This window comes from Bufo gargarizans, chromosome 2 (assembly GCF_014858855.1).
Source record: "Bufo gargarizans isolate SCDJY-AF-19 chromosome 2, ASM1485885v1, whole genome shotgun sequence".
Classification (NCBI taxonomy): domain Eukaryota; kingdom Metazoa; phylum Chordata; class Amphibia; order Anura; family Bufonidae; genus Bufo; species Bufo gargarizans.
In genome coordinates, this window is record NC_058081.1 from 712,703,327 (window position 1) to 712,728,902 (window position 25,576).

The window sequence follows — 25,576 nt, forward strand, 5'->3', positions numbered from 1 at the left end:
ACATCATGCCAGTGTACTACAGGGCCAAAAAATTATGCATTCAGGGTACAGAAAATAATTAGTTTGTATCTGGCTGGAGGTAGTTTACACGGTCATAGGATATCAATTTTACAGTAGGCCAGTGGACTATAGGCCTTAAAAATTATGCTTTCAGCGTACAGAAAAGAACAAGTAAGTATGGGGCTGGAGGTATATTGCATGGTCATTGGATATAAATTTTACAGCAAGTCAGTGGACTAGAGGCCCCTAAAAATAGGCATTGAGCGTATAGAAAAGATCAAGTAAGTATGTCGGTGGAACTAGATTACACGGTCATTGACAATCAATTTTACATCATGCCAGTGGACTACAGGCCCAAAAAATTATGCATTCAGCATACAGAAAAGAACAAGTAAGTATATGGCTAGAGGAAAATTGCATGGCCATTGGATATCAATTTTACAGCAGGCCAATGGACTATAGGCCCCAAAAATTATGCATTCAGAGTAATGAAAAGAACAAGTTTGTATGTGACTGGAGGTAGATTACACAGTCATTGGATATCATTTTTATAGCAGGCCAGTGGACTACAGGCCTCAAAAATTATGCATTCAGTGTACAGAAAGAACAAGTAATAAAAATTAAATAATGTCGCACTAAAATGAGGGGAGAAACCACCAGAGGTGCTCCCACTGACAGACTACACCCGGTCTGAAAAAGTGGAATAAATATAAAATAGAAGTGGGGCACTCTCTTAAGTAAAGAGATCTTTATTATAATAATAAGTATAAAATTGCAGTAGAATTAATATAACAATAAAGAGACAATAAAATTGATGCAGGTAACAAGTAAAACAGAATTATAATCCTATTAAAATTATATTAAATAACGACATATAAATAGATCCCAAAATAAATAGATTATTCCATTATTTTCACTCTGATAATAATTCATTCATATAGTAATTCAATTGATGTTATAATTTATTTGAATGTCAGAGTTTCCAGAGATAACCAGTCTCTTCATAAACTTCAGTCTGTGACTGAATACGAAGTTCTCCTGTTAGGGAATAGTAGACTCCACTTCAATGTATCCGCAACATTGTGTGCGTATGGTAGCTGAAGTTCAAGGCAATGTAGCTGTTCGCTGCTTGCGAATTATGTTAAAAGATACTAATGAGTACAGCGGCGTCCCGCTGTAATATTTCGGCAAGCGATCGCTATAAGGACAGTATAATCTTACCCGGAGATCTTTTAGCTGGACGATGAGCCCTCGACTCGGCACGTTTAGTTTCTATAGTCCCGGTCTCAAGGGTTGCTGCTTGGATTCAAATCTTGGCGCCACTTGGATTTGTTTGGTCCACGTGTTTCTGGCGTCTCTGATATCACGGTTAGTGAGTTTTGGAAAAAATCCTTTTCATAGAGCAGTGTCCAGATCTCCGGAGTTACACAGGCCTTGCTTTCTTTAGGGGGGAAATTTGCACCAGATGCGTTTCGGGGATTTATAGCATTGACCCCTTCCTCAGTGGTTATCATCCCCCTTCTATTGTCCCATTTTTATAGTGGTTAAGGCATGTATGAAGGACTGGTCTGGAATATTGGTTTTTCAAGGATTGGGATCCAATGTGTATTGCTTTTCAGCTTAAAATTAAACATGTCATTAAATATCATATTTCCAAGTGACATAATATAAAAATGCTTATATACAATTGATCTACATGTATTCTGGAATCGACCGATAGAAAAAACGCACCGGCACCGCATGCGGTTTCAGTGCGTTTCCGGTGCGTTTTTTCCAAAAATTCAATTTTTCCAAATATTTCATTAGAATGGTTCACTTGATACCATCTACAATAAATTTAACAGATAAAATACTTAAAACATTTAAGATTCATCAAAAACTTCAAATGGGCATTGATTTAACATCAAGATGATAGTGCATAAGGACATTCATATATTAAAAAACAAAAACGCACCAGAATCGCATAAATCTCGAACATGCGTTTATAATGCGTTTTTTCTAAAATTGAATCCTAAAAATTCTTCAACAAATTTTACCAGGGTGGTTCACATCCGATTATTACCAAACACTAAAGAAGTGCTAAAGAGGCATAATCATAAATTTAAGGAGCATCAAAACCATTAACATATTACAGGCATATCGAAGGTGATTTGATTATTCCTTCCTTTCTCTCAAGACATTGGTATTTTAAATGAAGATGAATTTAATTTTTTAACAAATATATCCCCACGTATTCCTGTCTTTTATTGTTTGCCAAAGGTGCATAAAGACAAAACCAACCCACCTGGTCGCCCAATTATATCCGGGATTGGCTCTTTGACGTCAAATCTATCTAGATTTGTAGATGTGACACTACAATCTAGAGTAAAACAAGTTCCCTCATACGTCAAAGATACCACTCAAATTATAAAAATTATAGAACCCTTGGATTTTAAAGATAACTGGATTATGGGTACACTTGACGTGCAATCACTATATACCGTAATTAGACATGAACAGGGCAAAAAATCTGTCACATCCCAATTATCATTAGAAGGCACCTTAAACCAAAAACAAATAGAGTACGTGGTGGACGCTATAGATTTTATTTTAACACATAATTATTTTAATTTTTTAGAGGATTTTTATATACAAATGCAGGGCACAGCCATGGGCACCAGGTTCGCCCCCAGCTACGCAAATTTATTTATGGCACAGTGGGAATGTGAAAACATCCAACCCAAGCTGGGGACGAATCTGGTGCTCTGGCAACGATACATCGACGATGTATTTTTTATATGGCAGGAAGAAGGGGACTCTTTAAATCAATTTTTAACTGATATTAATAACAATGAGTGGAACTTGTCTTTCACAGGAAAGACTAGTAAAACATCACTAGAATTTTTAGATTTGAAAATCTCCAATAAAGGCGGTAAACTACAATGCACAACTTTTGTCAAACCCACAGCCTGCAACAGTTATATTTTATTTAATAGTTGCCATCTCCCCAATTGGTTAATTAACATACCACAAGGACAACTGAGAAGAGCCAAACGTAACTGCACACAGGATGAGGAATTTAAAAAAGAAGCTAAAATCATGACTGACCAATTTTTGGATAAAAAATATCCCATAGAAATCCTAGATGCTGCTCTTAATAAAGTAAAAGAGATGGATAGGCAAGAATTCTTTGGGGGAAAAAAAGTTGTGAAAATTGAAACCACAGATTCTAGTTTACGCCTGATCTTACCTTTTAATGGAGAGTTTGGGAAGGTTCGATCTATCATCCATAAACATTGGCATCTTTTAAAGAAAGATAAAATATTAAACACAATACCATCAAAACCGAAAATTGTATTTACTAAAGCTCCTAATTTAAATATTAAAATAGCCCCTACTATTCAGAAAAAGACTTCATGTATTACTACGGTCCAATCTTGGGCAAATATCCAGGGATTTTTTCGTTGCGGAAGATGCAATAATTGTAAAATTAATTTGTTTCCTAAAAAAACAACCGTAGTCATATCAAATACAAACAATTATAGCCATAAAATTGATGAATTCCTCACCTGTAGCACGGAAAATGTGATATATGTAATCGAATGCCCATGTGGTCTTCAATATGTAGGGAGAACTAAAAGGACACTTAAAAAGCGTATTGCAGAACACATTAGTAATATAAAGAAGGGATTCGAAACTCATTCACTATCATCCCATTTTAAAATAGCACACAACCAAGACCCTTCAGGACTGAGATTCACAGCCATTGATAGGGTACAGAAGGATTGGAGAGGGGGAAACCGTTTAGAAAAAATGTCACGGTTAGAAACAAAACGAATTTATGAACGCAACACTTTACAACCGTTAGGACTGAACGCGGATTTCAAACTATTTGGTTTCCTATAGGGTGGATGCCATCTGTCGATGACTAACTGGACTATATTTTATATTGGTCCAGTTTCTCCTCTACACCTGGCATTTACCCTATCGCTCCACTAGGATTGAGAGAAAGGAAGGAATAATCAAATCACCTTCGATATGCCTGTAATATGTTAATGGTTTTGATGCTCCTTAAATTTATGATTATGCCTCTTTAGCACTTCTTTAGTGTTTGGTAATAATCGGATGTGAACCACCCTGGTAAAATTTGTTGAAGAATTTTTAGGATTCAATTTTAGAAAAAAAAACGCATTATAAACGCATGTTCGAGATTTATGCGATTCTGGTGCGTTTTTGTTTTTTAATATATGAATGTCCTTATGCACTATCATCTTGATGTTAAATCAATGCCCATTTGAAGTTTTTGATGAATCTTAAATGTTTTAAGTATTTTATCTGTTAAATTTATTGTAGACGGTATCAAGTGAACCATTCTAATGAAATATTTGGAAAAATTGAATTTTTGGAAAAAACGCACCGGAAACGCACTGAAACCGCATGCGGTGCCGGTGCGTTTTTTCTATCGGTCGATTCCAGAATACATGTAGATCAATTGTATATAAGCATTTTTATATTATGTCACTTGGAAATATGATATTTAATGACATGTTTAATTTTAAGCTGAAAAGCAATACACATTGGATCCCAATCCTTGAAAAACCAATATTCCAGACCAGTCCTTCATACATGCCTTAACCACTATAAAAATGGGACAATAGAAGGGGGATGATAACCACTGAGGAAGGGGTCAATGCTATAAATCCCCGAAACGCGTCTGGTGCAAATTTCCCCCCTAAAGAAAGCAAGGCCTGTGTAACTCCGGAGATCTGGACACTGCTCTATGAAAAGGATTTTTTCCAAAACTCACTAACCGTGATATCAGAGACGCCAGAAACACGTGGACCAAACAAATCCAAGTGGCGCCAAGATTTGAATCCAAGCAGCAACCCTTGAGACCGGGACTATAGAAACTAAACGTGCCGAGTCGAGGGCTCATCGTCCAGCTAAAAGATCTCCGGGTAAGATTATACTGTCCTTATAGCGATCGCTTGCCGAAATATTACAGCGGGACGCCGCTGTACTCATTAGTATCTTTTAACATAATTCGCAAGCAGCGAACAGCTACATTGCCTTGAACTTCAGCTACCATACGCACACAATGTTGCGGATACATTGAAGTGGAGTCTACTATTCCCTAACAGGAGAACTTCGTATTCAGTCACAGACTGAAGTTTATGAAGAGACTGGTTATCTCTGGAAACTCTGACATTCAAATAAATTATAACATCAATTGAATTACTATATGAATGAATTATTATCAGAGTGAAAATAATGGAATAATCTATTTATTTTGGGATCTATTTATATGTCGTTATTTAATATAATTTTAATAGGATTATAATTCAGTTTTACTTGTTACCTGCATCAATTTTATTGTTATATTAATTCTACTGCAATTTTATACTTATTATTATAATAAAGATCCCTTTACTTAAGAGAGTGCCCCACTTCTATTTTATAGAAAGAACAAGTAATATGTGATTAGAGGTAGATTGCATGGTAATTGGATATAAATTTTACAGCAGGCAAGCCGACTACAGTCCCCCAAAAATAGGCATTTAGCGTATAGAAAAGCACAAGTAAGTGGCTGGAGCTAGAATGCACTTTGGAATATGTGCATAGGTGAATAGGTGCACTTTGGAATATGTGCCCCTTTGCCCACCTTGGCTGCAAAAAAGTGTCACATCTGGTATAGCCGTACTCAGGAGAAGTTGGGGAATGTGTTTTGGGGTGTCATTTTACATATACCCATGCTGGGTGAGAGAAATATCTCAGCAAAAGACAACTTTTGCCATTTTTTTATACAAAGTTGGCATTTGACCAAGATATTTCTCTCACCCAGCATGGGTATATGTAAAATGACACCCCAAAACACATTCCCCAACTTCTCCTGAGTACGGCGATACCACATGTGTGACACTTTTTTGCAGACTAGATGCGCAAAGCGGCCCAAATTCCTTTTAGGAGGGCATTTTTAGACATTTGGATCCCAGACTTCTTCTCACGCTTTAGGGCCCCTAAAAAGCCAGGACAGTATAAATACCCCACATGTGACCCCATTTCGGAAAGAAGACACCCCAAGGTATTCAATGAGGGGCATGGCGAGTTCATAGAATTTTTTTTTTTGCATAAGTTAGCGGAAATTGCTCATTTTTTTCTCACAAAGTCTCACTTTCCGCTAACTTGGGACAAAAATTTCAATCTTTCATGGACTCAATATGCCCCTCACGGAATACCTTGGGGTGTCTTCTTTCCGTAATGGGGTCACATGTGGGGTATTTATACTGCCCTGGCTTTTTAGGGGCCCTAAAGCGTGAGAAGAAGTCTGGAATATAAATGTCTAAAAATGTTTACGCATTTGGATTCCGTGAGGGGTATGGTGAGTTCATGTGAGATTTTATTTTTTGACACAAGTTAGTGGAATATGAGACTTTGTAGGAAAAAACAAACAAACCCAAACATTTTTTACGATAACTTGGGCCCAAAAAAAATTCTGAATGGAGCCTTACAGGGGGGGGGGGGTGATCAATGACAGGGGGGTGATCAATGACAGGGGGGTGATCACCCATATAGACTCCCTGATCACCCCCCTGTCATTGATCACCCCCCTGTAAGGCTCCATTCAGACGTCCGTATGATTTTTACGGATCCACGGATACATGGATCGGATCCGCAAAACACATACGGACGTCTGAATGGAGCCTTACAGGGGGGTGATCACCTCATATACACTCCCTGATCACCCCCTGTCATTGATCACCCCCCTGTAAGGCTCCATTCAGACGTCCGTATGTGTTTTGCGGATCCGATCCATGTATCCATAGATCCGTAAAAATCATACGGACGTCTGAATGGAGCCTTACAGGGGGGTGATCAATGACAGGGGGGTGATCAGGGAGTCTGTATGGGGTGATCAGGGGTGATCAGTGGTTCATAAAGGGTTAATAAGTGACAGGGGGGTGTAGTGTAGTGTTTTGTGGTACTTTACTGAGCTGCCTGTGTCATCTGGTGGTCGATCCAAACAAAAGGGACCACCAGAGGACCAGGTAGCAGGTATATTAGACGCTGTTATCAAAACAGCATCTAATATACCTGTTAGGGGTTAAAAAAATCACATCTCCAGCCTGCCAGCGAGCGATCGCCGCTGGCAGGCTGGAGATCCACTCGCTTACCTTCCGTTCCTGTGAGCGCGCGCGCCTGTGTGCGCGCGTTCACAGGAAATCTCGGCTCTCGCGGGAGGACGCGTATATGCGTCCACCCAGAAGAGCAGGGCCGCCGCCAGGACGCAATCCTGCGTACAGCGGTCCTGAGCAGGATAAGGAACACCACGATACGATCCTTGCTGGGCACCCGGGGGCAAGAGCCACAGTGAATCTCCTCACTCGGAGATTCTGGTGGCCGGCGCTTCGTAAGTCGGTTGAGGGTTTTGTGGCAGCCTGCGAGACCTGCGCTAGTGCCAAAGTCCCTCATTCACGGCCATCAGGTCTTCTCCTTCCCTTACCCATTCCTTCCCGTCCTTGGACACATCTGTCCATGGACTTTATAACGGATCTCCCTCGTTCCTCGGGGAAGACTATGATTCTGGTGGTGGTGGACCGTTTTAGCAAAATGGTGCATTTCATCCCTTTTCCTGGCTTGCCCAATGCTAAGACGCTGGCGCAGGCATTTATTGATCACATTGTCAAATTGCATGGTATTCCTTCAGACATAGTCTCTGATAGGGGCATGCAGTTTGTTTCCAGATTCTGGAAGGCTTTCTGTTCTCGCTTGGGGGTTCGGTTGTCATTCTCTTCTGCTTTCCACCCACAGTCGAATGGCCAGACAGAGCGCGTCAATCAGAATCTGGAGACATATCTGCGCTGTTTTGTGGCGGAGAATCCGGAGGATTGGTGTTCTTTTTTGTCTTTTGCTGAGTTTGCTTTAAATAACCGTCGTCAGGAGTCCTCTGATAAGTCACCATTTTTTGGTGCATATGGGTTTCATTTGCAATTCGGGACATTCTCGGGAGAGGGGTCTTCAGGTTTACCTGATGAGGACACATTCTCCTCGTCTTTTTCATCTATTTGGCAAAAGATTCAGGATAATCTAAAGAGCATGAGTGAGAGATAAGATAAGAGACGTGTGCCTGGTCCAGACCTGAATGTTGGTGATCTGGTGTGGTTGTCTACTAAGAATATCAAATTGAAGGTTCCCTCCTGGAAGTTGGGTCCTAAGTTTATTGGGCCTTACAAAATCTTGTCCGTCATCAATCCTGTTGCCTACCGTCTTGATCTTCCTCAGACTTGGTAGATCCATAATGTTTTTCATAAGTTCTTATTAAAACCTTATGTCCAACCCATTGTACCCTCGTCTTTGCCTCCTCCTCCGATTGTGGTTGATGGTAATCTTGAATTTCAGGTCTCTAGGATTGTGGATTCTCGTGTTGTCCGCGGTTCTCTCCAGTACCTCGTTCATTGGGAGGGTTATGGTCCTGAGGAGAGGATGTGGGTCCCAGTGACGGACATTAAGGCCACTCGTCTCATCAGGGCTTTCCATAGGTCCCATCCTGAGAAGGTGGGCTCTGAGTGTCCGGAGTCCACTTGTAGAAGGAGGGGTACTGTCACCACCAGACATCTGAGAAGCTCTGATAGACGTCTAGAACCTCCTCCTTGAGGTTCCTTTGTTTTGCTTTCATTTTCTCATCTCGTTAGCCTCTCTCAGCTGTCATGTAGTTGCACTGATTGCATCCCTTCAAATCCTTTTCCCATAGTGCATCACTTTGCGGTTTATACAACTTCCTGGAGTGTGTGCATGCTGTTCCTACTTCTGAGTCTTCTAAAAGTTGAGTTTTGTTCATTTATTTGCGTTTTTCTGTTTGCTGGATCCCAGGTGACGCTGACTCCCTCAGTATCTAGTGTAGAGAGCCGGTGGTCGTGTCCCCTCACGATTATAGGGTGTTCAGGTGTTATACAGTCGAGGTACGAGGATATGCGATCATCTACCATTGGGATTTTCGCATAGGCTGAGCAGTCAGGGAGAGTGCTAGGTCTGATGCAGGGGTCTCCCTTTTTGTTCCTTAATTTTGGATCCAGTGAGTGATATATTCATTTTGTGTTGTCTTGTTTCCTGTACACCTTCCGTGACAGGCACCCAGGCAGAGGAGAGAGGTCCCATAACAGAGAATCTGGCTTCATGTCAGCAGAGAATCAGTCTTCATGTCATAGCAGAGAATCATGCTTTACGTCACCCAACACTGGAACAGTCCATTGTCAGATATTTAGGCCTAGGCGCAGAGGAGAGAGGTCCCATAACAGAGAATCTGGCTTCATGTCAGCAGAGAATCAGTCTTTATGTCATAGCAGAGAATCAGGCTTCACGTCACCCACCACTGTAACAGTCCATTGTCATATATTTAGGCCCCGGCACCCAGGCAGAGGAGAGAGGTCCCATAACAGAGACTCTGGCTTCATGTCAGCAGAGAATCAGTCTTCATGTCATAGCAGAGAATCATGCTTCACGTCACCCAACACTGTAACAGTCCATTGTCATATATTTAGGCCCCGGCACCCAGGCAGAGGAGAGAGGTCCCATAACAGAGACTCTGGCTTCATGTCAGCAGAGAATCAGTCTTCATGTCATAGCAGAGAATCATGCTTCACGTCACCCAACACTGGAACAGTCCATTGTCAGATATTTAGGCCCCGGTATCCAGGCAGAGGAGAGAGGTCCCGTAACAGAGAATATGGCTTCATGTCAGCAGAGAATCAGTCTTCATGTCATAGCAGAGAATCATGCTTCACGTCACCCAACACTGGAACAGTCCATTGTCAGATATTTAGGCCCAGGCCCCCAGGCAGAGGAGAGAGGTCCCGTAACAGAGAATCTGGCTTCATGTCAGCAGAGAATCAGTCTTCATGTCATAGCAGAGAATCATGCTTCACGTCACCTAACATTGGAACAGTCCATTGTCATATATTTAGGCCCCGGCACCCAGACAGAGAAGAGGTTCATTCAACTTTGGGTTGCCCCGCAATATAATGGTAAAATGAAAATAAAAATAGGATTGAATGAGAAAGTGCCCTAGAGTACAATAATATATGGTTAAGGGGAGGTAGTTAATGTCTAATCTGCACAAGAGATGGACAGGTCCTGTGGGATCCATGCCTGGTTCATTTTTATGAACGTCAGCTTGTCCACATTGGCTGTAGACAGGCGGCTGCGTTTGTCTGTAATGACGCCCCTTGTCGTGCTGAATACACGTTCAGACAAAACGCTGGCCGCCGGGCATGCCAGCACCTCCAAGGCATAAAAGGCTAGCTCTGGCCACGTGGACAATTTAGAGACCCAGAAGTTGAATGGGGCCGAACCATCAGTCAGTACGTGGAGGGGTGCGCACACGTACTGTGCCACCATGTTAGTGAAATGTTGCCTCCTGCTAACACGTTCCGTATCAGGTGGTGGTGCAGTTAGCTGTGGCGTGTTGACAAAACTTTTCCACATCTTTGCAATGCTAACCCTGCCCTCAGAGGAGCTGGACGTGACACAGCTGCGTTGGCGACCTCTTGCTCCTCCTCTTCCTTGGCCTTGGGCTTCCACTTGCTCCCCTGTGACATTTCGGAATGCTCTCAGTAGCGCGTCTACCAACGTGCGCTTTACTCGCGCATCTTCCTATCACGCTCCAGTGCAGGAAGTAAGGTGGGCACATTGTCTTTGTACCGTGGATCCAGCAGGGTGTCAACCCAGTAGTCCGCACACGTTAAATGTGGGCAACTCTGCTGTTGTTGCGCAGGCACTGCAGCATGTAGTCGCTAATGTGTGCCAGGCTGCTCAGGGGTAAGGACAAGCTGTCCTCTGTGGGAGGCGTATCGTCATCGTCCTGCGTTTCCCCCCAGCCACGCACCAGTGATGGGCCCGAGCTGCATTGGGTGCCACCCTCCTGTGACCATGCTTCATCCTCATCCTCCTCCACCTCCTCCTCATCCTCGTCCTCGTGGAATTGTAACGCTGATAACGGCGTCATCGCCACTGGCCATGTTGTTGGAGTACTCGAAACAGTGCAACAGGGCACACAGGTCTCGCATGGAGGCCCAGTCATTGGTGGTGAAGTGGTGCTGATCCACAGTGCGACTGACCCGTGCGTGCTGCAGCTGAAACTCCACTATGGCCTGCTGCTGCTCGCATAGTCTGTCCAGCATGTGCAAGGTGGAAATCCACCTGGTGGGCACGTCGCATATTAGGTGGTGAGCGGGAAGGCCGAAGTTACGCTGTAGCGCAGACAGGTGAGCAGCGGCAGGATGTGAACGCCGTAAGCGCGAACAGACGGCCCGCACTGTATGCAGCAGCTCTGACATGTCGGGGTAGTTGTGAATGAACTTCTGCACCACCAAATTCAGCAGATGCGCCAGGCAAAGGATGTGCGTCAAACCGGCTAGTCCCAGAGCTGCAATGAGATTTCTCCCATTATCGCACACCACCAGGCCGGGCTTGAGGCTCACCGGCAGCAACCACTCGTCGGTCTGTTGTTCTATACCCCGCCACAACTCCTGAGCGGTGTGGGGCCTGTCCCCCAAACATATGAGTTTCAGAATGGCCTGCTGACGTTTACCCCTGGCTGTGCTGAAGTTGGTGGTGAAGGTGTGTGGCTGACTGGATGAGCAGGAGGAAGAAAAGGAGGAGGAAGCCGAGTAGGAGGCAACAGGAGGCAAAGAATGTTGCCCTGCGATCCTTGGCGGCGGAAGGACGTGCGCCAACAGCTCTCCGCCTGGGGCCCAGCCGCCACTACATTTACCCAGTGTGCAGTTAGGGAGATATAGCGTCCCTGGCCGTGGTTACTGGTCCACGTATCTGTGGTTAGGTGGACCTTGCCACAGATGGCGTTGCACAATGCACACTTGATTTTATCGGATACTTGGTTGTGCAGGGAAGGCACGGATCTCTTGGAGAAGTAGTGCCGGCTGGGAACAACATACTGTGGGACAGCAAGCGACATGAGCTGTTTGAAGCTATCTGTGTCCACCAGCCTAAATGACAGCATTTCATAGGCCAGTAGTTTAGAAATGGTGGCATTCAGGGCCAGGGATCAAAGGTGGCTAGGTGGGAATTTACGCTTTCTCTCAAATGTTTGTGAGATGGAGAGCTGAACGCTAGCGTGTGACATGGTTGAGATGCTTGGTGACGGAGGTGGTGGTGTTGGTGGTACATCCTCTGTTTGCTGGGCGGCAGGTGCCAACGTTCCTCCAGAGGCGGAGGAAGATGCTGAGGTGGCAGCGGCAGAGGCGACAGCAGCAGAAGAGGTAGCAGGGGGAGCCTGAGTGACTTCCTTGTTTTTAAGGTGTTTACTCCACTGCAGTTCATGCTTTGCATGCAGGTGTCTGGTCATGCAGGTTGTGCTAAGGTTCAGAACGTTAATGCCTCGCTTCAGGCTCTGATGGTACAGCGTGCAAACCACTCGGGTCTTGTCGTCAGCACATTGTTTGAAGAAGTGCCATGCCAGGGAACTCCTTGAAGCTGCCTTTGGGGTGCTCGGTCCAAGATGGCGGTGGTCAGTAGCAGGCGGAGTCTCTTGGCGGCGGGTGTTCTGCTTTTGCCCACTGCTCCCTCTTTTGCTACGCTGTTGGCTCGGTCTCACCACTGCCTCTTCCTCCGAACTGTGAAAGTCAGTGGCATGACCTTCATTCCATGTGGGGTCTAGGACCTCATCGTCCCCTGCATCGTCTTCCACCCAGTCTTGATCCCTGACCTCCTGTTCAGTCTGCACACTGCAGAAAGACGCAGCAGTTGGCACCTGTGTTTTGTCATCATCAGAGACATGCTGAGGTGGTATTCCCATGTCCTCATCATCAGGAAACATAAGTGGTTGTGCGTCAGTGCATTCTATGTTTTCCACCACTGGGGAAGGGCTGGTTGGATGCCCTTGGGAAACCCTGCCAGCAGAGTCTTCAAACAGCATAAGAGACTGCTGCACAACTTGAGGCTCAGACAGTTTCCCTGGTATGCATGAAGGTGATGTGACAGACTGATGGGCTTGGTTTTCAGGCGCCATCTGTGCGCTTTCTGCAGAAGACTGGGTGGGAGATAATGTGAACGTGCTGGATCCACTGTCGGCCACCCAATTGACTATTGCCTGTACCTGCTCAGGCCTTACCATCCTTAGAACGGCATTGGGCCCCACCAAATATCGCTATAAATTCTGGCGGCTACTGGGACCTGAGGTAGTTTGTACACTAGGACGTGTGGCTGTGGCAGAACGGCCACGTCCTCTCCCAGCACCAGAGGGTCCACTAACACCACCACGACCATGTCCGCATCCGCGTCCCTTACTAGATGTTTTCCTCATTGTTACCATTCACCACAATAAGAAAAATATTATTTGGCCCAATGTATTAAATTCAAATTCAGGCCTTTTTTTACAGACACCTAACACTATCTGGCTATCTATTTAGGTACCGAATTACACTAATAAAGGCACAGCAGTAATGACAGGTTTAGCTGAATATAAATTTGAGGCCTAGTATTTAGGCGCTGGATGACAGGTATACGTTTACGGACAGAATTAGACTTGGAAATGCACGGTAGCGTGTGAAGTTATTGTGGATGACCCTATCAGCACCTTGAATCTAACATACCCTTTTAGGGATACATTTAAAGTAGGTCTGATACAGCAGAAATCACTAATTTAGGAAATTGCTAAGTTGGGAATTGTATTTCAACCCTGAACAAAAATATATCCTTTGCCAGACAGCAGACAGTATTACAATTGGCTGGCCACAGCTGAAACACCAGATTTAGGGTACTGCTATTTTGGCGATTATATTTCACCCCTCAATAAAATAGCAAGCACAGCCAAGCCCCTGATGTAGGATATAGCCAAAAAATAACCACACTATTGATGGTTAAATGCACTTGGTGACAGCTTGACCCTGATGTAGGATATAGCCAAAAAATAACCACACTATTGATGGTTAAATGCACTTGGTGACAGCTTGCCCCATATGTAGGATATAGCCAAAAAATAACCACTCTATTGATGGTTAAATGCACTTGGTGACAGCTTGCCCCTTATGTAGGATATAGCCAAAAAATAACCACACTATTGATGGTTAAATGCACTTGGTGACAGCTTGCCCCTGATATAGGATATAGCCAAAAAATAACCACACTATTGATGGTTAAATGCACTTGGTGACAGCTTGACCCTGATGTAGGATATAGCCAAAAAATAACCACACTATTGATTGTTAAATGCACTTGGTGACAGCTTGACCCTGATGTAGGATATGGCCAAAGAATAACCACACTATTGATGGTTAAATGCACTTGGTGACAGCTTGCCCGATATGTAGGATATAGCCAAAAAATAACCACACTATTAATGGTTAAATGCACTTGGTGACAGCTTGCCCCATATGTAGGATATAGCCAAAAAATAACTACTCTATTGATGGTTAAATGCACTTGGTGACAGCTTGCCCCTGATGTAGGATATAGCCAAAAAATAACCACACTATTGATGGTTAAATGCACTTGGTGACAGCTTGACCCTGATGTAGGATATAGCCAAAAAATAACCACACTATTGATGTTTAAATGTACTTGGTGGCAGCTTGTGCTGGCGCACCACAAGACACAGAATGGACGCCGATGATCCCAGAAAAAAGTGAATGAAAAACGCTCTGGGCAGCCTAAAAACAGTGAGCAATTGAATAGCAGCAGTTCAATGATCCACAGCTGTAGATCGATCACCGACTTAAGTGTTTTGGAGGAGTTAATCACTGCCTAATCTCGCCCTAACAGTCGCAGCTGCAACCTCTCCCTACACTGTTCAGAGCAGAGTGACGTGCGGCACTAAGTGACTCCAGCTTAAATAGAGGCTGGGTCACATGCTGCACTGACCAATCACAGCCATGCGAATAGTAGGCATGGCTGTGATGGCCTCTTGGGGCAAGTAGTATGACGCTTGTTGATTGGCTGCTTTGCAGCCTTTCAAAAAGCACCAAGAAAGTGACCAACACCGAACCCGGACTTTTACGAAAATGTTCGGGTTCGGGGCCGTGTCACGGACACCCCAAAATTCGGCACGAACCCGAACTATACAGTTCGGGTTCGCTCATCCCTATTTGTCACTCTGTGTTGCTGCAGTAATGCAGCAGAACCGCAAACAAATGCTGCGCTAACCAAATGCACTACATAGAAAGTATATTATTGGTATATAACACCCCTGCTTCAATCAGTTTTTTGGGAGAACAACTGGTATATCACACCAGTAGAAATTAGTTGTTCCAATAGTGTTTGTCACTCTGTGTTGTTGCGGTAATGCAGCAGAACTGCAAACAAATGCTGCACTACCCAGATGCACTATATAGAAAGTATATTATTGGTATTTCACACCCCTGCCTAAATCAGTTAATTTTGTGGTGGCAACTTACACTCACCTAAAGAATTATTAGGAACACCTGTTCTATTTCTCATTAATGCGATTATCTAGTCAACCAATCACATGGCAGTTGCTTCAATGCATGTAGGGTTGTGGTCCTGGTCAAGACAATCTCCTGAACGCCAAACTGAATGTTAGAATGGGAAAAAAAGGTGATTTAAGCAATTTTGAGTGTGGCATGGTTGTTGGTGCCAGACGGGCCGGTCTGAGTATTTCACAATCTGCTCAGTTATTGAGATTTTCACGCACAACCATTTCTAGGGTTTACAAAGAATGGTGTGAAAAGGGAAAAACCATCCATTATGCGGCAGTCCTGTTGTTGATGCTAGAGGTCAGAGGAGAATGGGCCGACTGATTGAAGCTGATAGAAGAGCAACGTTGACTTAAATAACCGTTACAACCGAGGTATGCAGCAAAGCATTTGTGAAGCCACAACACGCACAATTTTGAGGTGGATGGGCTACAACAGCAGAAGACCCCACCGGGTACCACTCATCTCCACTACAAATAGGAAAAAGAGGCTACAATTTGCATGAGCTCACCAAAATTGGAATGTTGAAGACTGGAAAATTGTTGCCTGGTCTGATGAGTCTCGATTTCTGTTGAGAAATTCAAATGGTCCGAATTTGGCATAAACAGAATGAGAACATGTATCCATCATGCCTTGTTACCACTGTGCAGGCTGATGGTGGTGGTGTAATGGTGTGGGGGATGTTTTCTGGGCACACTTTAGGCCCCTTAGTGCCAATTGGCCACATTGAGCATTGTTTCTGACCATGTCCATCCCTTCATGAACACCTATCATGACCAGCGTGCCGATCACATACGTGACGCAAATGGTAAGGCCTTGTCCAAGGGAGAGGGAAAGGTGGTGACCTCTAACTCACCTTGAGGCTGGCACCTGCCTGCCCTGATGTCCCTAGACTGGTTCCTCACCCGTACGCTGATCACGTGCCAAAATCCTGGCTTTCTCTGAGATGAGCCTTACGTAGTGAATAGGGCAGTGGGAACACTAGTCCGCACCACTAACACTAAAGGAAAACACCAAGGAGAGGACAGAATACAGACAAAACATTTAATTCCAGGTGGGCGACAACAGCGGACAACAAAAGCCCAACAGGGATCCGGAGGGTAACGCTCTGGAACAACAACCAGGAATCACAGCTACACAGCTCCAGTGGGTCAGTATAGAAGTCCAGGCAGGGAGCTCTATATCTGGCAACCAGAGAAGTGGGAGAGGAGAATATAAGGAGGTTGGGATTGCTGGACAAGAAACAGCTGAGGAGAAGAAGCTACGGATCCCTGAGTGAGCCAAAAAGGATTGCAAGGCAAACCCAGAAAGCTACCATTAAGAAACAGCACTATCTTTAGACATAGAGCGCGCAGCCACCCGCTGCGACTTCCTGACCCCGAGTATAATGAAGTCAGACGTGACTCTTGACACCCTCGTGACAGTACCCCCCTTTCCACGAGGGGCCTCCGGACACTCAGGACTTGGTTTCTCAGGATGAGAGGCATTAAAAGCCCGAAATAACCTGTCGGCGTTTACCTCAGACGCTGGAATTCTTTCCTCGGGACCGTAACCCCTCCAATGCACCAGATATTGAAGAGAGCGGCAGACCCGAAGAGAATCAACAATTTTGGATATTTGAAACTTTAGATTACCATCCACAACAACAGGAGGGGGTGGCAGCGGTGACGGTTCTAGAGCTGGAACATACTTTTTGAGTAACAACTTATGGAAGACGTTATGGATTTTAAAAGTTTGAGGTAGCTCCAGGCGAAAAGCCACGGGGTTAATGATGGCTACTATTTTGTAAGGACCAATGAACCTAGGACCCAGTTTCCAAGAGGGAACCTTTAAAACTTAATATTCCTAGTAGATAGTCACACATAGTCATTAACTCCTAGGTCCGGACCTGGTGACCGTTTCTTATCAGCCATGCATTTATTTTTACCTCCCATATTTTTTAAGTTAGCTTGCACCTTCTGCCATACAGATGAAAGAGATGACGAAAACTGTTCCTCTTCGGGAACCCCAGAAGACCCCCCCTCTTTGAAAGGATGAAAACCATATGCACCAAGAAAAGGTGACTTGCCAGTGGATTCCTGACGGCGATTATTTATAACAAACTCGGCTAACGGTAAATATGATGACCACATCTCTTGGTTTTCAGACACAAAACACCTTAGCTAGGTCTCAAGGTTTTGGTTGGTACGCTCAGTCTGCCCATTCGACTGAGGATGGAAAGCTGAGGAAAAGGACAAGTGTACCCCCAAACGGGAACAAAAAGCTTTCCAAAACTTAGAAATAAACTGGGTTCCCCGATCCGAAACAACATCGGAAGGGACCACGTGAAGCTTCACGATTTCACTAATGAATACCTGAGCAAGAGTCTTAGCATTAGGTAGTGCAGGTAACGCAATGAAGTGTACCATTTTGATAAACCTGTCTACTACTACCAAGATAACTGTTTTACCTGCAGAGAAAGGTAAGTCAGTGATGAAATTCATTGACAGATGTGTCCATGGCCTATTGGGAATGACAAGTGGCAATAAAGACCCTGCAGGACATGTATGAGAGACTTTCGCGCGTGCAACCTTGGCCACCAAAAACGACAAGAAAATAGCTCCACAGTTGCTTTACTACCTGGGTGCCCAGCAAGTGCAGAATTATGATGTTCCTTTAATAATTCGAGATACAGGTTTAACGGTACAAACAATTTATCTGAGGGGCAAGAGGCCTCTAACACCTTCCCCTCCAGAACAGTGTACAGCAGAGACAACCACTCCTCTTTGTAAAATGGCTACCGGATCACCCACATTACCCCCTCCAGGGAAACTACGAGATAATGCATCTGCTTTGGTATTTTTTGCCCCAGGACGATAGGTGATGAAAACGTTAAACCTGGTAAAAAATAGCGACCACCTAGCTTGTCTAGGGGTGAGAGGCTTAGCTGATTCGAGGTACAGAAGGTTTTTGTGGTCTGTAATATCATGATTTTCCTATTCCATGACGTAAAGTCATGATTTTATTAAAGACACGGAGGAGAGTATTGCTTTAACTCCTCTTTACTGTTACCATAGCAGCAAAGAATGAACAGTCAATCACAAGAGAAAACCATAGTAACCAACTCCTCCCCACCATATAATGGCTCAACCCCTGGGATCATCCTCTTTCTTTGTACAGCTACTCCGAACTGCAGAACTTTCCGAAACTGGCCATCCCGGACCTGACCCAACACTCTTGACAACGTAGAAAACCAAAATCTTCAACAGAAGGAAAAATGCCCCTTGACGCTGTAACAAAACAGGCCCTGCTCCTGGAACCGAATCTGCAAACAAACCGACATCTCAGCCTGTGGAATGGAAAATAAATCAGAGATAGAATCATAAAGGCAATGGAATGCACAGGGTATACATAAATTCTAAACCAGGTAAATGACACTGAGATAAAAGCATGAGCAAGAAGCAAAATAAAAACCACAATCCAAACATTATATACAAATCTAAGCAAGGGTGGTAAGGGCGGGCAATACTCGTCTCCGTGTCTTTAATAAAATCATGACTTTACGTCATGGAATAGGAAAATCATGAAATTTTATCACAAGACACGGAGGCTCCTATTGCAATTTTAAGCTGAGAAACGACAGAAGTAAAAGCATGTGGCATGGGTCAAAAATAAAATTCTCGAAAAGTGGACACTCTGGACCAATCCGCTAAACGCATAACATCCTCCAAACGGGCCTCCGAGACAGATATGGAAGTAGCGGAAGCACTGCGAACCGAATGAGGCGCAAAAATATTAGTGTCAACGCCCGCCTGACTCAGAATTTCTTTAACCCAGCGTGACAAAGTCACACTGGAGACGGGAGCATAGGGTCTCTGAAAAGAGATAAACAAATGAGGAAATTCCAGGGAATGCAGGGCCACAGTATGGGATTCATACTCCTGTAAGCAAGCTACTGGGTAAAGTTGCGGGGACTGCCGGAAAGAAGAGTAAGTCACCGAGCGGATGCCTGTCTTAGTACGTTTGGAAATGTTAAACTGGACACCTTCCGGAGTAAACGACCGTGCATCATAATCCAGGGCCGAACGTCCAAGACCCTTTTACAAGAAATGAGGCAAAAATAACGTTACCAATTTCGCCGATAATTGGCGCAGGGACAGTTGAGTATTAGAAGACCAAGAAGATAAAAAGTTTAACACCAACTCCACATCCCACGTCGCAGAGAAGCGAGGTCTGGGAGGTCGAGACAGACGAGAACCTGTAAGCAAGCAACACACAAGAGAATGTTAGCCCGCAGGGCACCCCTCAAAACCCTTGTGTCTAGAAGAGATCGCTGACCTGTAAAGGTTGATCGTACGATAGGCCTTTCCCAAATCATAAAGGGAAGACAAAAAGGACAATACTGAATTTTCAGGGGCACGAAACGGATCCAGAGCGCGCTCTCCGCACCAACGAGCCCAAGCATCCCAGGCGGCTCGATAAGCCCGTCTGGTTCCGGGGGCCCATGCGTTTTCCAGTAGGAAAACAGTTGTGTTCGAAACTCCAGACAATGAGGTGGAACACCTGAGATCCTGCAAGCGAGAAGGCGAAGCAGCCCTGCTCGTAGAAGGGGATGGGACTCCCCCGTCGGGCCCTGCAGCAGAGAGAGTTGGTCCGGCAGGAGAAGCGGAAAATCCACCAACAGATCCAGGACCAGAGGAAACCAAGGCTGCGACCTCCACAGAGGCAGGACGAAGACAAGCTCCGCCGCTTGGTGCTGAACCTGTAGGAGAACTCGAGGGATCAGCGCAAATGGGGGAAAAGCGTACATTAACGCCCCTCCCCACTGTTGCAGGAACGCGTCCACTGCCTCCGCCAGAGGATCTGTCCGCCAGCTGAAGAATCTGGGCGTTCACGGTTCGCAAATAAATCTACAGAGGGAGGACCCCACCGTGATGACAAAGCTAGGAATACCCTCTCATCTAGCTTCCAATCGCTGGAATCCGATATGTGAAGCACCAAGGGGCGGACGATAGGCCAAAAGGTAGGCAAGTGAAATGCCAGATCTAATCTCCCCAGAGAAAATGAAACAGATCCCTGGAGGCAGGAGCCACCGGGACTGTGAGATACGCATCTTTGAGGTCTAGTTTGACTATCCAGTCGCCCGCGAGGAGCATGTCCCTTAGAAGATGGATGCCCTCCTTCTTGAAGTGATGATATTGGACCAATGCGTTGAGGGGTTTCAAATTGATAACTGGGTGCATCTGACCTCCCTTTTTCTGCACCAGAAACATATTGCTGATCACACCTGTGGTGCGAGACGTGGTGCGCTCTATCGCTTGCTTGTGGAATAATGAGGGCCTGTAAAAACGCACACAAAAGCGAATGCAGGCACAAGAAGAAGGCACTCACCAAGGCACCGGAGGACAGAGGACTCAGGGATGAGCGCAGTGCGGGCACGAACCTGAGCAAGATGGCGCCGAGATCCCGCTAGATCTCGGGAGGAAAACAAGGAGGGAGCCCCAAGATGGCGGCCAAAGTCTCGCCGGGGAAAAGACAGGGCGCAGGGACCGACGAAACGGGCCAGAGGAGAGGCCGGAACGTCCGGTATGTCAAGGAAAGAAGGCAGCACCGATAGCAGGGCACAGATCTACCATCTGTTAGGCAGCTGGCAAAATATGGGGCACACAATAAAATACAATATAACATAACATAAAAAATCTATAACATAAAACGATAGCCCGATCCAGGGAGAAGGGGCCACAATAAATCAATAAACACCAGGGAGTTAACCCTGAGTGGGGGGTAAAGAAAGCAAAAACTAACAATCATTAAACATACTATAGCACACGGATACTCATCTGCCATGGCAGCAGCAAAGAAAGAGGATGATCCCAGGGGTTGAGCCAATATATGCTGGGATGGTGGAAAGGAGTTGGTTACTATGGTTTTCTCATGTGATTGACTGTTCATTCTTTGCTGCTATGGTAACAGTAAAAAGGAGTTAAAGCAATAGGAGCCTCCGTGTCTTGTGATAAAATCACTGTGACGGGGTGCATTGCCCCCTCTAAAAAGTGATGCCATTCTTCAAACGCTAGTTTAATAGCTAATAGTCCCTATTGCCAATATCATAGTTCTTCTCCGCTGCAGATAGTTTTTTAGAAAAGAAAGCGCAAGGATGCCATTTGCCAGGAGACGGACCCTGAGACAGTACAGCCCCCAATCCCACCTCTGACGCATCTACTTCAACAATAAAAGGCTGGGAGACATCAGGCTGGATTAGTACAGGTGCCGAGGTAAACCTCTCTTTTAGAGAGGAAAATGCCATTTTAGCAGGGTCAGACCATTTAGAAAAATCAGTCCCCTTCCTAGTCATGTCAGTAAGGGGTTCGACAATCACCGAATAATTTTTAATGAACTTTCTATAGAAATTTGCGAAACCCAAGAACCGTTTGCAGTGCTTTAAGGTTCTCAGGAAGATCCCAATCTGAAATTGCCTGGACCTTCCTAGGATCTATACGGAAACCTGAAGCAGATAATAGATATCCCAGGAACAGTATTTCCTGAACGGCGAAGACACACTTTTCAATTTTCGCATATAATTTATTTGTCCGTAGGACCTGCAGTACCTGTCTGACATGTACCTCATGTGTTTTCAGATCAGACGAATAAATTAAAATATCATCTAGTTATATCACCACAAACCTACCGATAAGATGACTAAAAATGTCATTAACGAAATGTTTGAAGACAGCAGAAGCATTGGTCAGACCGAAAGGCATGACTAGATTTTCATAATGTCCCTCAGGGGTGTTAAAAGCTGTCTTCCACTCATCCCCTTCCTTGATATGAATCAGATTGTAGGCCCCCTAAAATCAAGTTTGAAGAACCACCTAGCACCTGCAATCTGATTAAACAGGTCAGGAATGAGAGGAAGAGGGTATGGGTCTCGGATGGTTATCCGGTTTAGTTTGCGAAAATCTAGGCAAGGACGCAGGCCCCCATCTTTCTTTTTAACAAAGAAAAACCCTGCAGCCACGGGTGATGAAGAGGGTCTGGTGTGTCACTTAGCCAGACTCTCGGAGATACAGGGAGTGCAGAATTATTAGGCAAATTAGTATTTTGACCACATCATCCTCTTTATGCATGTTGTCTTACTCTAAGCTGTATAGGCTCGAAAGCCTACTACCAATTAAGCATATTAGGTGATGTGCATCTCTGTAATGAGAAGGGGTGTGGTCTAATGACATCAACACCCTATATCAGGTGTGCATAATTATTAGGCAACTTCCTTTCCTTTGGCAAAATGGGTCAAAAGAAGGACTTGACAGGCTCAGAAAAGTCAAAAATAGTGAGATATCTTGCAGAGGGATGCAGCACTCTTAAAATTGCAAAGCTTCTGAAGCGTGATCATCGAACAATCAAGCGTTTCATTCAAAATAGTCAACAGGGTCGCAAGAAGCGTGTGGAAAAACCAAGGCGCAAAATAACTGCCCATGAACTGAGAAAAGTCAAGTGTGCAGCTGCCAAGATGCCACTTGCCACCAGTTTGGCCATATTTCAGAGCTGCAACATCACTGGAGTGCCCAAAAGCACAAGGTGTGCAATACTCAGAGACATGGCCAAGGTAAGAAAGGCTGAAAGACGACCACCACTGAACAAGACACACAAGCTGAAACGTCAAGACTGGGCCAAGAAATATCTCAATGATTTTTCTAAGGTTTTATGGACTGATGAAATGAGAGTGAGTCATGATGGGCCAGATGGATGGGCCCGTGGCTGGATTGGTAAAGGGCAGAGAGCTCCAGTCCGACTCAGACGCCAGCAAGGTGGAGGTGGAGTACTGGTTTGGGCTGGTATCATCAAAGATGAGCTTGTGGGGCCTTTTCGGGTTGAGGATGGAGTCAAGCTCAACTCCTAGTCCTACTGCCAGTTTCTGGAAGACACCTTCTTCAAGCAGTGGTACAGGAAGAAGTCTGCATCCCTCAAGAAAAACATGATTTTCATGCAGGACAATGCTCCATCACACGCGTCCAAGTACTCCACAGCGTGGCTGGCAAGAAAGGGTATAAAAGAAGAAAAACTAATGACATGGCCTCCTTGTTCACCTGATCTGAACTCCATTGAGAACCTGTGGTCCATCATCAAATGTGAGATTTACAAGGAGGGAAAACAGTACACCTCTCTGAACAGTGTCTGGGAGGCTGTGGTTGCTGCTGCACGCAATGTTGATGGTGAACAGATCAAAACACTGACAGAATCCATGGATGGCAGGCTTTTGAGTGTCCTTGCAAAGAAAGGTGGCTATATTGGTCACTGATTTGTTTTTGTTTTGTTTTTGAATGTCAGAAATGTATATTTGTGAATGTTGAGATGTTATATTGGTTTCACTGGTAAAAATAAATAATTGAAATGGGTATATATTTGTTTTTTGTTAAGTTGCCTAATAATTATGCCCAGTAATAGTCACCTGCACACACAGATATTCCCCTAAAATAGCTAAAACTAAAAACAAACTAAAAACTACTTCCAAAAATATTCAGCTTTGATATTAATGAGTTTTTTGGGTTCATTGAGAACATGGTTGTTGTTCAATAATAAAATGAATCCTCAAAAATACAACTTGCCTAATAATTCTGCACTCCCTGTATAATCTTTCATGGCTTGTCTCTCGGGTCTCTTGGGTAATTTTGCACCGGGAATAGGTTAACCGGGCAATCATAAGGATGGTGATGTGGTAACTTCTGACAACCCTTTTCAGAAAAAACGTCCTCAAAGTCCGAAAAAAATGGAGGTAGAGTAGCTATGGAGCCGACTAAGCAATTGTTATTTAAACAATTTTCTCTGCACTGCTCACTCCACTCCAATATCTCCCTGGCCTGCCAATCCACCACTAGATTGTGTGCTACCAACCAGGGAAGACCCAATACCACAGGAGTGTTAAGGCCCTCCAGAACATAACATGATAGACACTCGTTATGGTGGTCCCCTACCCAAAGGTGTAAGTTATGGACAATGTGAGTAAGGTTTCTCTGAGACAGAGGAGCAGAATCAATAGCGAATATGGGAATAGGTCTCTGTAGCATACAAAGAGACAAACCCATAGTGCGGGCAAAATGGGCATCTATCAAATTTACCCCTGCTCCACTGTCTAGAAAGAAAGAAATAGTCTCCGTCTTCACACCAAAAACAACAACCGCTGGCAGCACAAATTGAGATGTTCGTATGGAGGAAACATATACCCTCGGCTGACATCCTCCACACAGCCTGGGGTTAGTAGTTCCGACGGTCTTTTTTTTTTTTGAGAAAGGAAGGACAGACATTAATGAAATGACCCCTCCCCCACAGAAAAAACAAACCCCACGCCTACGGCGTGCCTCAGGAGGACGGACCTGACGAGTAGTTCCTCCTAGCTGCATAGGCTCGTCTAGGTCTGTACAGACTAACTGCTGCTTGGGAGGGGTTACCAATTGCTCAGGATTTTTAAATCTGTCCCTAAGACGTCTATCTATTCTGATAGAAAGGGACATAACAGCATCAAGGGAAAAGGGGGTCTCATACAGCGCAAGCGCATCCTTAACCCTTTTGGATACCCCAGCGCAGAACCGACTCCTGAGAGATGGGTCGTTCCACTATGTATCCGTAGCCCACCTACGAAACTATGAGCAATACTCCTCTGCTGGCCGCTCTCCCTGTAGGAGTCGCCGTAATTTAGACTCAGCCAGGGCAACTCGGTCATGGTCATCATATATGAGACCCAAGGCCCCAAAAAATTCATCCACTGACCGGAGAGCCTGGGAATCAGTGGGTATAGAAAACGACCAGGATTATGGGTCCCCCTGAAGCAGGGAAGTAACAATCCCCACCCGCTGTTCTTCATTAACAGAGGAGTAAGGGCGCAGCTTAAAATATAACCTGCAAGCCTCACGGAACATCACAAATTTGTCTCTTCCCCCAGAAAATCTGTCAGGAAGAACAACCTTAGGTTCCGCAGCAACCTGGTTACCCATAGCAACCGCTGGGCTTGCGGTCTGTTGCAATTGCTGCTGTTGCTGGAGGACCGACGCATTCAATCCTACCACCTCCAAAGACAGGCCTTGAAAGCAGCAATAGGATCCATACTGGATTCTAAATAGGCAGAAAGAAAAAGTATTTTTTTTTCCTTCTCTTTCTTTCTACCTACACAAAATAATGGC

The 25,576-nt window shown here is 44.8% G+C and overlaps 1 protein-coding gene across 1 annotated transcript in view; it reads right to left on the reverse strand.

The window, feature by feature from the left end:
* Positions 1-25,576, reverse strand: part of LOC122926346 (collagen alpha-1(IV) chain-like) — an 875,364-nt gene that overhangs the window by 732,447 nt on the left and 117,341 nt on the right. The window lies entirely within an intron of this gene.